The following is a 13127-nucleotide window of genomic DNA, read 5'->3' as shown; positions in this document are numbered from 1 at the left end:
AGGACTTGGTCTTGTTAACTTTATGTCCTCAGTTCCTAAAACAACGTCTGTCCTGTGGTAGATATTCAATAAATGTATTTTGAATAAATAACTGAATAAATGAACTGGAGAGATGATGGAATAAGAATTAAGAGTTTCAGCCTATTGGTCTGATACAATGGAAGGAGTGAGGATAGACAACAGCTATGATGTAGTAGGCAGTGTGTTCAGGATGAAATATAAGCTCAAGTTTGCCATTCTGTGACGTGGAAAAATTATGCTTGCTGAACCTCAGTTTCTTCAGCTGTGAAAGGGAGATAACTATTGTATACGACCGTTTTAAAGACTTGGTTAGGTGAAACAATAAATATATAAAGAGTAAGGCACAGAGAAGGTACTCCATAAATAGTAGCCATTATTGTCATTAATATTGAGCTAAATGAACTTTTGTATACTTACTATGAGAAAGCTTAGGAACTCCCCAACTTTCTTTTCCTAAACTCTGCCTTTTTATACAATTTATTGTATGTTTATGAAAGTAATAGAAACTTTAGTATATTTTGCATATCAAACAAAATATTCATATAAGCTTGATTTTCAGATGCAGCCAAATAATAAATTGGACCATAAAGTATGAACACTTTACCTAGCGATGAAAGAGTATACACATGAATAGAAGAGACATAATGGTTGGCCATAAAATATGATTAACCTAGTTGAAACAAAGGGCCTTAGTACCTCACAAGTGGTGAACTCATTAGTGGGTTATAGGGGTTCCACATGAGTGAAAAAATCATGTATAATGGTTGCTCATTACATACCCTATTTATTCCTAGGGTGCCTTTTGTGAAGCTTGTTTTTTCAATTAAGTTTAAGCAAGAAGAGAGAAAAGCATGATATAAGAATACACCAACCATATTTTAAAACAGTATTATTTTAGGAAGTCGGTCTATATTAATCAAAAGAAACTTAACCCTTGATGATAAAGCTAGTTTTGTGTGCATTCCATGTATGACCAAGCCATTTAACATTGCTTTTAAATGAAGACTTTTATGAAGCAGAACCTTTTGATGGGCTATTTCCACAAGGATCATGCTGGCCTGTTCCCTCTCTCCTTTTTATTATTACTGTTAGTGCTTTTGTAGCCCCAGTTCTGCCACCACGTCTGTAAGTTTGGGTAGTAAATTAACCCACACAGGGCCTCACTGTCCATACTTGATACTGGCAGAAGGACATCAAAGTTGCCTGTATTGTAACTCAAAACAAGACAATACTTGTGAATACTGGAAGCACATCATATACATGCAGTGTGCTATTACAGAGCACTTAGTGCATGCCTTTGTATCACGGGTGTCCAGTAAATATTAATTTAAAAAAAACCAGTACCATGTTGATAACTGGACCAGACTTTTTTTTTTTTTTTTTTTTTTTTTTTGAGACGGAGTCTTGCTCTGTCTCCCAGGTTGGAGTACAGTGGTGCTATCTCGGCTTACTACAACCTCCACCTCAGAGGTTCAAGTGATCCTCCCACCTCAGCTTCCCAAGTAGCTGGGAATACTGGTGTGCACCACCACACCCAGTGAATGTTTGAATTTTTAGTAGAGACAGGGTTTCACCATGTTGGTCAGGCTGATTTTGAACTCCTGACCTCAGGTGTTCCACCTGCCTTGGCCTCCCAAAGTGCTGGGATTACAGGCATGAGCCACTGTGCCTGGCCTGGCCCAGATTTTTATATGGAGATTGGTGGGGTAAGAATCTGACTTACCTCTCTCATGTTTTCCATATATGTGATGGTATGGAATACATGTGAGAGAGGTAAGTCAGATTCTTGACCTACCAATGGGGCAAGACCAGTGATAAAGATAGGAAACTTGTAAATACTTACACTTTTCTCTAATAATATTGTAAGGATTAAAATTTGACTCTGTTTCACTAATTCTAAGCAAATGTTTTAAATGCTTCTTTATTTGAAAATGTACCCTTCGAACTTGTTTTCAATGGTGCCACTTAGTAAATTTCAAAATATATTGTAGTATTTTAGTATGGTATATACCTGCTGAAAATGTTCATTTTTGAATACAAGTTTGGAAAAGCAATGTTAGACAGCATTATGTTGTTATCAAAATGCTGTGGACTCAAATTTTCCAGTTTAATTTTTGGACCCTTTTAAAATAATCACAGGAATAATCTCTGGTAGTTTATTACACAAGGGCACAAATGATAGACTTAAGATAATTAAATTAATGATCAATTTTATAATTCAGTGAAATAGATTAAGCTGATCATGTCTTTAATTCAGAGAAAACTATTTTATTATTTCTTGAGAACAAAAATTTCATCTAAAACATCCACTTGCTTCAACACTTCCTTTAATTTGCCAATTTGTTCCATCAGTCAATACTTTATTTATCTTTTCAGAGATTTTTTTTTTTCACTGTGTGATAGGCAAGACACCAGGTTCCGGAAAACAGAAATAGTTAGGAATGGTCCTCATGTTGGAAGTGGTCATAGTCTCATAAGCAGTGCTAATGAAAAAAAAAACAAATACCAAATGTATCGCTCTAATAAAGGCAAAAGATTCTGAGTAGTAATTTTCAAAATAACTAACCAAACTTAAAATATTAATAGCTCCTTTGGGCTGAGCTGCTAGCTTAACTATCTAGGCTGATATTTTAAGTGACTTCATTTTATATAGCAGGTTAGTGCAGACCATATAGATTAAGTTTTAAGAGCATTGACACTCAAGCCAGGTTCTGTGGGTTTGAATGTCAGCTCTTGTACTTATGAACTGTGTGACTTTTATCATATTACTTAATCTCTCTGGGCCTCAGTTTTCTCATCTGCAAAATGCTCATAATGAGAGTATCTACTTCACAGATTGCAAAGTTTAACTGCAAAGCTCTTAGAACTGTACCTATTGAAGTGTAAGTTATAGAAGTATTAGTGGTTACTAGCAAAATAAAATATTTAAATGAAGCATAATAATTGTAATTATGTGATAAAATAATTATGTGCTATATATGTATATATATATAAATAATTATGTGCTATATATGTATAGATAGATGACAAATGAAGCACTGTTGTGATATTAGTGAAAGTTATGTCTTAAATGAGGAACATACTGTTTATATGGAGATGAAAGTATAAACAAGGCTTCCTCCTTTGTCTTTCCAGGAAATAAACTTTCCCTTTTTATAATGAATATTGGTTGAAGTGAAGTTGTGTTGATTTGGGCTGGCATTAATCAATGTTGTACTCCTTCAACATTGAGGATACAGAAAGGAAAAGATTTCAATGAAATTGAATAATTCTTAGCCATAGACATGTATGCTTTTTAAAAACTTAATTCCTTCCATAGGATTAATTAGTACTACAACAGTAGGCTCTAATTATAGGTCTTACCATAAAAAAAAGAAACAAATAAATAAAGTTCTACAGCTCTGGATCTTATTTCGGGAATGTGAAAATTTGTAGTTACAAGTTTTCTTGTTTTGAACTTTATTAAAGTTACATTATTTAGTCTTATGCATTTTATTTATTCAGTATTATGCTTTCATTACAGTCATAGAAGCATTTTGTACAAAAGCACAATGCTTAAAAAAAAAACCTTCAACAAAATGCAGCCCCCTCCCATATTGAAATGAAATGATAAAAACCCCCATGATTTGAGTTGGGTAATGTTTTATCATGATATTTTAATGGAATTGGCCTTTATCCCTGAGTGGAACAAAATAACAGGTCAGCTAGTTTCTAAACCCTGCTAAGTATAGAGTATTTCTTTAGACATCCCTTCTCTAAGAAGGAAAACAGAGTCCCTCACAGCTAGTGGCTGTGGTAACCGAGTTACTAAGTAACCAAACATTGAGTAAAAGGAAGAACTCCCAGGGAAACCAAATAGAATCCTTCTCACTAAAGAATCTCCTTTCTGATTTGCCTTGATCCTCTCTCATCAAGTGTGGAATTCTGTTTTAGTAAGAAAGACTGTCCTCGGTAAGCGTTTATTTACGTTTGTTGTTGTTGTTGTTGTTGTTGTTTATTAAGACAGAGTCTCAGTTGCCCAGACTGGAGTGCAGTGTCACGACCTCGGCTCACTGCGACGTCCTGGGTTCAAGTGATTCTCCTGCCTCAGCCTCCTGAGTAACTGGGACTACAGGCGTGCACCACTATGCCTGGCTAATTTTTGTATTTTTATTATAGATGGGGTTTCACCATGTTGGCCTACATAGAATTTAGAGAGTATTATTTGCTATCATTCCATACCTTCTTGCAGTTTTTCAAAGTGGGTAATTGACATTCTTTATTGCTATATTGAGTTGTAATTTTTCCTGCTATATAATATTTCTGTGGAAGAATATATCTATATCACAAGTTAGGTGTCATTCTCCTGTAAACAGACATTTGGATTGTTCCTAGTTTTATTTTTTGTTTATTTACTTGTTTTTGCTTTTGTTTACAATGCTTCTATGACTTAATGAAAGCATAATACTGAATAAATAAAATGGATAAGACTAAATAATGTAACTTTAATAAAGCTCAAAACAAGAAAACTTTGTCATATCTTGTTACGGGATATATATATTTAAATAAAACTAGTTTTAATGTAAGAGAATGTCAAACATAAAATTCATGAGAATGAAACATGAAAGGAGAGAAGCATACTGCCTAAACAACATTTGTAATAACCCTTTCAAAATATTTACAGAAAGTTCCAGAAGGTTTATTTTTAAAATTATGCTTCATAACTTAAGTAATATTTGGTATGTATAAAATGTTAAATATTTTCAAAATTAGGAGATACATTATTACATTTGTTTTTCAAACCAGTCCTGTGTGTCAGGCTGAACAGATATAATTGTCCTTGTTTTACAGATGCTGGAGGTGAGATATAGGTCATTTATCCAAGGCCTAATTGCTGCTAAATCTTGGAGAAGGGCTAGAAACTTCATTTCATTAATCAATCAATTAATTAATTTGATAAACATTTTCTCTATTCTCCTTTTTGAGAAAGGCACTACCATCCACCTAATGATACGGCTACAAACCTGAAAGTCATTCGTAATGCTTTCCTCTCTCTACTTCAACCAATTAGCTATCAATTTCTATTAATATTATCTCCTCAAGATACTTAAATCACTTCCTTTCTCATTATCCCTATGGGCATTACCTCATAGATCAATTCATCTTTGTTTTACCCTCATATGGTGACAACTGCCTTCTCACCTTATCTACAGTCAATTATTACAGTCTTGTCCCAGTCAAATTTATTGTCAAAGTGAAAATCTGAGTGCCCCCACCATGTTTTTTTGTTTGGCTTTGTTATTCTGTGCTTTTTTTTTTTTTTTTTTTCTTTGAGATGGAGTTTCACTTTTGTTGCCCAGGCTGGAGTGCAGTGGCGCAATCTGGGCTCACTGCAACCTCCGCCTCCTGTGTTCAAGCAATTCTCCTGCCTCAGCCTCCTTAGTAGCTGGGATTACAGGCACATGCCACCATGCCTGGCTAATTTTTGTATTTTTAGTAGAGACAGGGGTCTCACCACGTCGGCCAGGCTGGTCTTGAACTCGTGACCTCATGTAATCTGCTGGCGTTGGCCTCCCAAAGTGCTGGGCTTACAGGCGTGAGCCACTGCACCGGGCCAGAGTGCCCCTTTTAACAAGTGACTCTGACTTCCATTCCTAATATTGGATAATAGCTCCATATTTCCTCCAGGGGAAAGCTGATGCTTCTCTTTAGGGCATCGCAAAGCTGCCCACAGCCTGTCTTCTGCTGACACCTCAAATTCATTTCTTACTACTTCACCCACTCACACCATACCCTCCAAATACTTGGTGGTTTCCAGGACACAGACCCTTTTAAAATACCCTCACAATTCTTTTTGGAGAGCTACATTTTATCAGATATATTACAGTAAACTCATATACCACATTAATAATTTAGAAATAAGATTTGAATGAGATTGTAGTTGATTGGTTGACATAATAGCAATTTTAATAGAATTAAATTAAATCCATTCATTCAGTAAATACTTAAAAGTGGCTACTACAGGCAAGGCCCTAGTTTAAGTACTAAAATATCTAAAATATTTCTAGTTTTGTGGAGCCTGCATTCCATTTTTCTACTTTTGTGGAGCCTACATTCCATTTTTAACTAGATTTTAATATAATTAGTTACTCATTCATTTGATTTTAAAATTCTCCCTTTCATATTTTAGAACAAAAAAAACTAGGCTTTTTGTTGGTTTGTTTTAGGTCAGCCAGCCTTTGAAAGCTTATGGACCCTTGGCATTGTGCCTCCAGGACTGTCCTATGGGTAAAACCGTCCTGCCATGGCACTGCAATCATTCCTATCTCTGAACTTTTCATACACGACTTCGTCTGCCTGCCACACTTTCATACCCTATTCCCTACTTCCTGAAGCTCAGATGAACCTATTCACCTCATTATTATGTGTCTCTCCAAAAAAAGTTCAGGCTCCTCTATCTCCAGATACCTTTCCCTATCTAACCCACCAGCTTCATTCTAGACCTAAATTTAGTAAAAACATATCATATTGCTTCCTTGCTCAAAACTCCCTATTGGCATCCCATCATGCCACAATAAAACAGAGATACATTACCATGGTTTTAATAAGATTTTTATATAATCTGGCCATTGGCTAACTTTCCTTGTTCATTTCCTCCCAATCTTCTTGTGCTCCTCTCTGCTATAGTCACGCTGGCGTTCTTGCTATTTTGATAGGAGCCAAATTTATGCTTTTGCCCCAGGACCTTTGCACTTGCTGCTGCCCAGCTTGGAATGCTGTTTTTTATATATTGGAATGACTTCCTTCCTTACTTCATTCTGATACCTGCTGAAAACTTGCCTCATTAAAAATCCTTCCCTAACCACCATGTCTAAAATAGGACTTTGCTGCTACTCGCTTTCCCTTTTCCAGGCTTTAATATCTTCATTGCACTTTCCTAACAGTTTGTTACATATTTAGTTGTTGATTTTCTGTTTCACTCACAATAAATGTAAACTCTAGGAAATCTTGCCTGTTTTGACTGTTTTGTTCATTGCCAAATCCCTAGCGCCGAGAAAAATGTCTGACACATAGCAGAAGTTCAATAAATATATTTTTGATTAATGAATGAATGAATAATACCACAATAAACTACAGTCTATGCAGGTATTACAATCAGGGAGATATGTGTTCCTCTATGCCCTTTTCATGATGCATTAATGACAATCTATTTATTTGCCTTTACTCTGTACTATCCTGTTAATAGAAAGATAATAGATAGAAACTATGTCTTATTCTGCTAATAGATAGAAACTATGTCTTATTCATCTCAATATTAGGATGCAGTGGGACAAGAGTAGGCTCAATTAGTATTTGCCATGAGAAAATGCATTTTATCTTTATCAGGGTTGCATTGTGTATCCATGGGTTATATTGATGGGGTTATATTGGTGGGAAACATATATTTCCCAACTCAGTCATTACTCGTACTTGAGACTGTCTCAAAACAAGATTTTCAGAAATTCAATGAACTAAAGAGAATAACAAATATAATGCCAGGTATGTTAAAACATCTAAAACACAAATATTGTCTCATTTAACTCATAGTTCATTGAAAGGAAAGAGAAAAGCAAAGAACCATTCTGAATAAATCCTCAAAAACAGTGTCATCTGCTTCTAGGGAATCTTTAATTAATTAATCAATACATTCCTTCACTCATTCAAACACATTTTTAAACGCATTAGCAAAGATAGATCAGGCCAAGGCTGGTGGCTCATGCCTGTAATCCCAGCACTTTGGAAGGCCAAGGCGGGTGGATCATGAGGTCAGGAGTTTGAGACCAGCCTGGCCAACATGGTGAAACCCTGTCTCTCCTAAAAATACAAAAATTAGCTAGGCGTTGTGGCGGACACCAGTAATCCCAGCTACTCGAGGGGCTGAGGCAGGAGAATCTCTTGAATCCCGGAGGCAGAGGTTGCAATGAGCCAAGATTGTGCCCCTGCACTCCAGTCTGGACGATAGAACCAAACTCTCTTGGTATTTACTCTCTTTCGTTAATTCATAGCTTGTTCTTCTCCCCTGAGACGTGGCCATTTTCTCTCTTCGACTCCTCCGCAAGTTGATGACCAAAACAACTTCTCCTCAGCATTAGTAAGATTTTAGATATGTTTCTTTCTCACTATAAACCCATTGTAATCCCTACATGTGGAAAGAGGGATGTGGTGGGAGGTGATTGGACCTTGGGGGTGGTTTTCCCCATGCTGTTCTTGTGATAATGAGTGAGTTCTCAGGACAGCTAATGGTTTAAATATGTGTGGCACTTTCCCCATCTCTTTCTTTCTTCTGCCGCCGTGTAAGACATGCCTTGCTTCCCCTTAGCCTTCTGCCATGATTGTAAGTTTTCCGAAGCCTCCTCAGACATGTGGAACTGTGGGTCAATTAAACCTCTTTTCTGTATAAATTACCCATTTCTACTTTATAGAAATTCTTCTATAAAGTAGTTCTTTATAGAAGAGTGAAAATGGACTAATACAGCCCCTGAGCTCTCTTTTCTTAGAGTATTTACTTTGAAGACCTTGCAATTGTAAACACTTTCTCTGCCTCTTTGAGATGTAAGTCTACCAGCTCTTGCCAGTTTTACAACCCAGGAATCTATTTCTCAAGGACCTGGGAACCATCTCTTTGAAACGTTAATTATCAAGAAAAATAGCACCCTTTTCTCCCAGTCTTTCTGGGAGGATAGGAGCCTAAGTTAGACAATCGCCAATTAGCAAATAGGAATGGCCTGATTGCATTGACCAGCCTGTTCTCTAATGTCCTCCAGTACTTTTTCACTAGCTCACTTCTTTGTTTCATCTGAAACAAAGGCTGGAGACTTTTTAAACACTGGGGAGAGTTAGTGAAAAAGTACTGGAGGACATTAGAGAAGAGTCTCCAGCCTTTGTTTCACCTTTGTATCTTTTCTTGCAGCCCTGACTTCTACTGCAGTATTTTTGCATAAAGCCTTTCTTGCCTGTTTGATTGTATTTGGTGCAATTTTTCTTTGAGAGTTCCTACCATGTGTCTTTGTTCTGCTGCTCTGTGAAGTAGTAGGACCGTTTTGTTTATTTCTTTGACTAAAGCATGTATCAAACTTGAGTCATGTATAGACCTCTTTTTTAAAGAGTAGGAGGGAATAAGCTCCTTACAGACCTCCAAATCTATGGAAACATTTTTATTTAAATTGTATACTGCAAAACAGAACTTTTAGAACTTGTAATATTTTTAAAGATTATTATCAAAATAAAAATACAAATTGGAAACACTATTGTGGACATTTTTACCATTAAAATGCATGCCCTGTGTCCTTCCAAATTTTGCAGACATCTTGCCAACCCAGTTTGAGGAACTCTGCTAAAAACCCTGACCAATTCTCCTGGTGAGATACTCATTATTATGCAAAAATGTGGTAACAGCTCACCTTGAATTTTGTTTTGACTTTCAATTTTAAAAGAACAGTGCTTCTAAGAGCCAAATAAATGGACAGAAAGAATCATGGACCCACAAGGAAAACTTTCTAGTAAAGAACTGTGACCTTTAATGTATAAAGTTATAATTTAGAATTTTCTTTATTTACTTTCTTTATCTACTCCCTTGTGTTCATAATGAAAACCCTATGATTTTACCTTCTAAGAGTGTGAACTTCACCACTGGTGCAAATTGCCAGTTAGTCTTTGCTCCCCTTTTTAGCCCTGCCATGTAAGAACTGGCAGATGACAGTCTAGGATTACTGCATGCTGCTTAGACAAATTATTTGCCCATATAACACTGGCTAAGGAACTCATGATTTTAAAGTGGGCACATTAACTGAAGTAACAGAAAAAAAAAAAAAAACCTACTAATAAGTTGATTTTGCTTATGGTAAGTTAAAAAAACAAACAAATAACAAACAAAGCCTGCTTTTTCAAATAAAAGTGCCATATTTGTCTTAGTAGTATCAACTTTAATCAATACTCGGCATTGTTTTTTGCTTGTCTGTGTACAATATATGCATAATGTACTTAGAACAAATAAACAAGAGGAAATGTCTTATGGACATTTACCTACTCATACAGATGTCACTCCTTTACAAAATAAATTTTTCTGATAAGGTGCTGAATAAATCAATAGAGGTAGACATGTAATATTTGTAAGCTAATGCTTAATAATTTATAATTTTTAAAAACTCAAGTATAACCTACACTATTTACAGAAATCTGGACATACAAAAAAAAAATCAAAAAACAGAAAGAAAAGAAAACTATGCAGAAGTGTATCCAGCATGTAGGAATTTTTGTCAATGAAGATGTAGCAGCTGTGAGGGAGCTGCAGGTAGGGCAGGAGGAGAACCTGACTGCAGGGAAGTAAAAACAACTAAAATACATCCTCTGTTCAGAATTGTAAATACCAAGAGTGCACACCTGAAGAAATTCTTGAGATGTAAAAACTTGAAAGATTTGTGGGTTTTAGACTGTTGATATTAAAAACAAATATGATAGAATGAAATAGTGGATATCCCACCCACCCCCATACACTTTGGTCACACTTTCCTAATCCACGTATATATTATGTGATCCGTAATTCTAGATTAACTAAAATACAAGAACCTTCTGTCCTTAACTCCATTGGGAAGTACACATGTAATCTTTTCTCCTCTGAAGAGAAAGGTAAAATCAGTGTCCTTTAAGGCAGCAATGGCTTTAATGAGGATGAGTCATATCACTTAGGGAGGCAAACCTATTTATTTTTATTACACAACACTTTTAACTGGGGGCATTTTAAAAAGGCCAAATGACAGGGGCCAAGATTAGATGCATCCTCAGTAGATAGCTGGCATGCTCCTGCCAGAATGAGGATTTAGATGAGTGAGGCTGGGAAGAAATAGCCAACAATTTGGGGAAGGGGAAAGTGGAAAAAAATTAACTCCCTGAAGAAAGTAACAAATAAAATGAAAATAAAACAGGTCACAGTAATTTCCCTCAGGACTGAAACATGTGACATGAGCTTTTGCATTAAGTTAGAAATTTCAGAGTAAGAGGCACTAGAAGAGAATGCAAAACCATGGGAAACAATGTTCCTATTGTATTTGGGAAGGCTCAACTAAATAGTTCCTGTGTCTTTTTTCAAACCAACCAGCTAAATAATGTGCTATTTCTTTAAAAGAACTTGCTTCTAGGAAAAGGAATTAGGCATATTTTCCCATTTAATAATCAATTACAGTAGAGAATTTAAAAACTAATCAACTAAGGTACATACCGTACAAAGAAAGTTCCTTACACTGCAGCAAAAAAGTGTTCCAAGACTCACCAAGTGACAGTATATATTGGACACATGACATCACTGAGGCAAATTCATTGTTGACCATTTCCAAAAGTTATGATGTTGTTTCTAGCTTCTAAAACTGACAGTTCTATCTACATTTAGCCTTTTCAAGGATATCATGCTCCTGCATTTAAACCAAGCAATAATTTATTGCATAAGTATGCATTTGGGTTTAGGGATCTTTTAATGAACATATTTCGCTCTTTTTCTAGAAGCAGTATAAAAAATCTTGTCCAAGACTAAAATAAGTAAATAGCTCTCCAGAAGTAAATGGTATACTTCTCTGAGATACGTGGATTTGAAAAAAGTCAATGGTTTTGTGCACCAAGTAAATATGGAAGGAATCAACTGAATCTTCTTGATCTCATCTATAGAAGCTGCAGGGAAGCTGAATTTGTATTTTATAGCCATGCACCTTTAGAAAAAGATGAGACTCTGCCAGGGATCCTTAGGGATACAGAGGAAAGAAACGATACCTCAGTATTGTCAACAACTTTTATATATATATATATCATATATATATATATATATCAGTATGTTATTTTATGTATATATAGAAGAACTCAACAATTGTTTGTTGAATTGATAAGAAATGATTTTTAGTATGGCAGCTATGAAAATTTCTGCACAGCACAAAACATTGCCACAGAGAGTAAAAGTTAACTACAAAGTGATATGAAAGTTTTCTAGTAGATTGAAACTTGTGTAGTTGTGAGATCTCAAGGATTTGGAGGCAGACTGGGGGAATAAAATGTCAAAAAACAACTTAATGTAATTTTTTTCTGACTTAAACATTAAGAGATGAGGACTTTATATTATCTTGCTATGTGATTATTCCTTAATTCAGGAATAATTAAAAACAGTAGTTTCTTTGATGATATATACCTTGTATGTTCTTTTATATATTTAAATGTGCATCTTTTTATATACTTTTTCTTAGCAAATGAAATTAGTCTATACATTTAAAAAATTAAAAACAATACTATTCATTCCTTACAGATTGATTCTCTGCTATAAAAATAGTATAAATTAAGGAACATATGAAAAGGCTAAGATGTTTGAGAATATACAACTATTTAATAAATAAAGCAATGAGCATATAACACAGTAAGGTTGATTTACACTTGAGGAGAGATTTCCTAAAAATGAACTCCTTAAGTGGAATTTCAAGGTTACTTTGTACAGGGAAAGATGGTTCTCAGGCTGTCTGTCAATTAGCAAGAGAGAAAATGAAATGAAGTTTAATTATTGTACATTAAAAAATAGTTTTGCAGGTTGGCTGTTGAGAGAGGAGTTGGTGGAGCCCAGAGTAAACACAGAGTAAGGAAGAATAAGTGAAGAGTGTAAGTGAATAGAAGGACAAGAAGAGAGGCTTAGGGAGGTGTTTCTGTGAGGGAGAAGGGTAGGGGACATGGAGGAACAAGGGTAGCTCATCTTCAGCTAGATGTCATTTATTATGCAGTTGTGAAAAAAAAAAATAAACCTGGTCTTTGTTATCAGACTTTCAGAGTTTGGTACAGACATCACCTTTTTAAAATTGCAATTAAAAAATATTTTGATGTACACTATACAGTCAGGGAACTATATTTCTAATGTATGTTGTTTCAACACTCAAAAACATTCTATCCAGGAAAATTTCAATAATATACAAATGCGAGATTCATATAATTAAGTTAGCGTCAGACTTAAACAATTAACCCATAGTCAATTTTATTTTATAAGTGACGCCTCATATTTTATAAGTGACGCCTCATCTCCTGCTGCCTATCTGCCTTCTTCTATTTTGAAGTGAATGCCAACATCATAC

At 35.3% G+C, this 13127-nt stretch overlaps 1 long non-coding RNA gene across 2 annotated transcripts in view; it reads left to right on the top strand.

Moving 5' to 3' along the window:
• The first annotated feature begins 3867 nt into the window (after window positions 1-3867).
• Window positions 3868-13127, top strand: part of LOC108527636 (uncharacterized) — an 84062-nt gene continuing 74802 nt past the window's right edge. For both annotated transcript variants that reach the window (XR_001884871.1, XR_001884870.1), the window contains exons 1-2: window positions 3868-3972; window positions 8046-8131. This is a non-coding gene — a long non-coding RNA (uncharacterized LOC108527636). The remainder of the gene's footprint in view (window positions 3973-8045; window positions 8132-13127) is intronic.

This window comes from Rhinopithecus bieti, unplaced genomic scaffold (assembly GCF_001698545.2).
Source record: "Rhinopithecus bieti isolate Rb0 unplaced genomic scaffold, ASM169854v2 scaffold_4914, whole genome shotgun sequence".
Classification (NCBI taxonomy): Eukaryota; Metazoa; Chordata; class Mammalia; order Primates; family Cercopithecidae; genus Rhinopithecus; species Rhinopithecus bieti.
The sequence above is the reverse complement of the archived record's forward strand: the minus strand, read 5'-3'. Positions and strand labels throughout refer to the sequence as shown.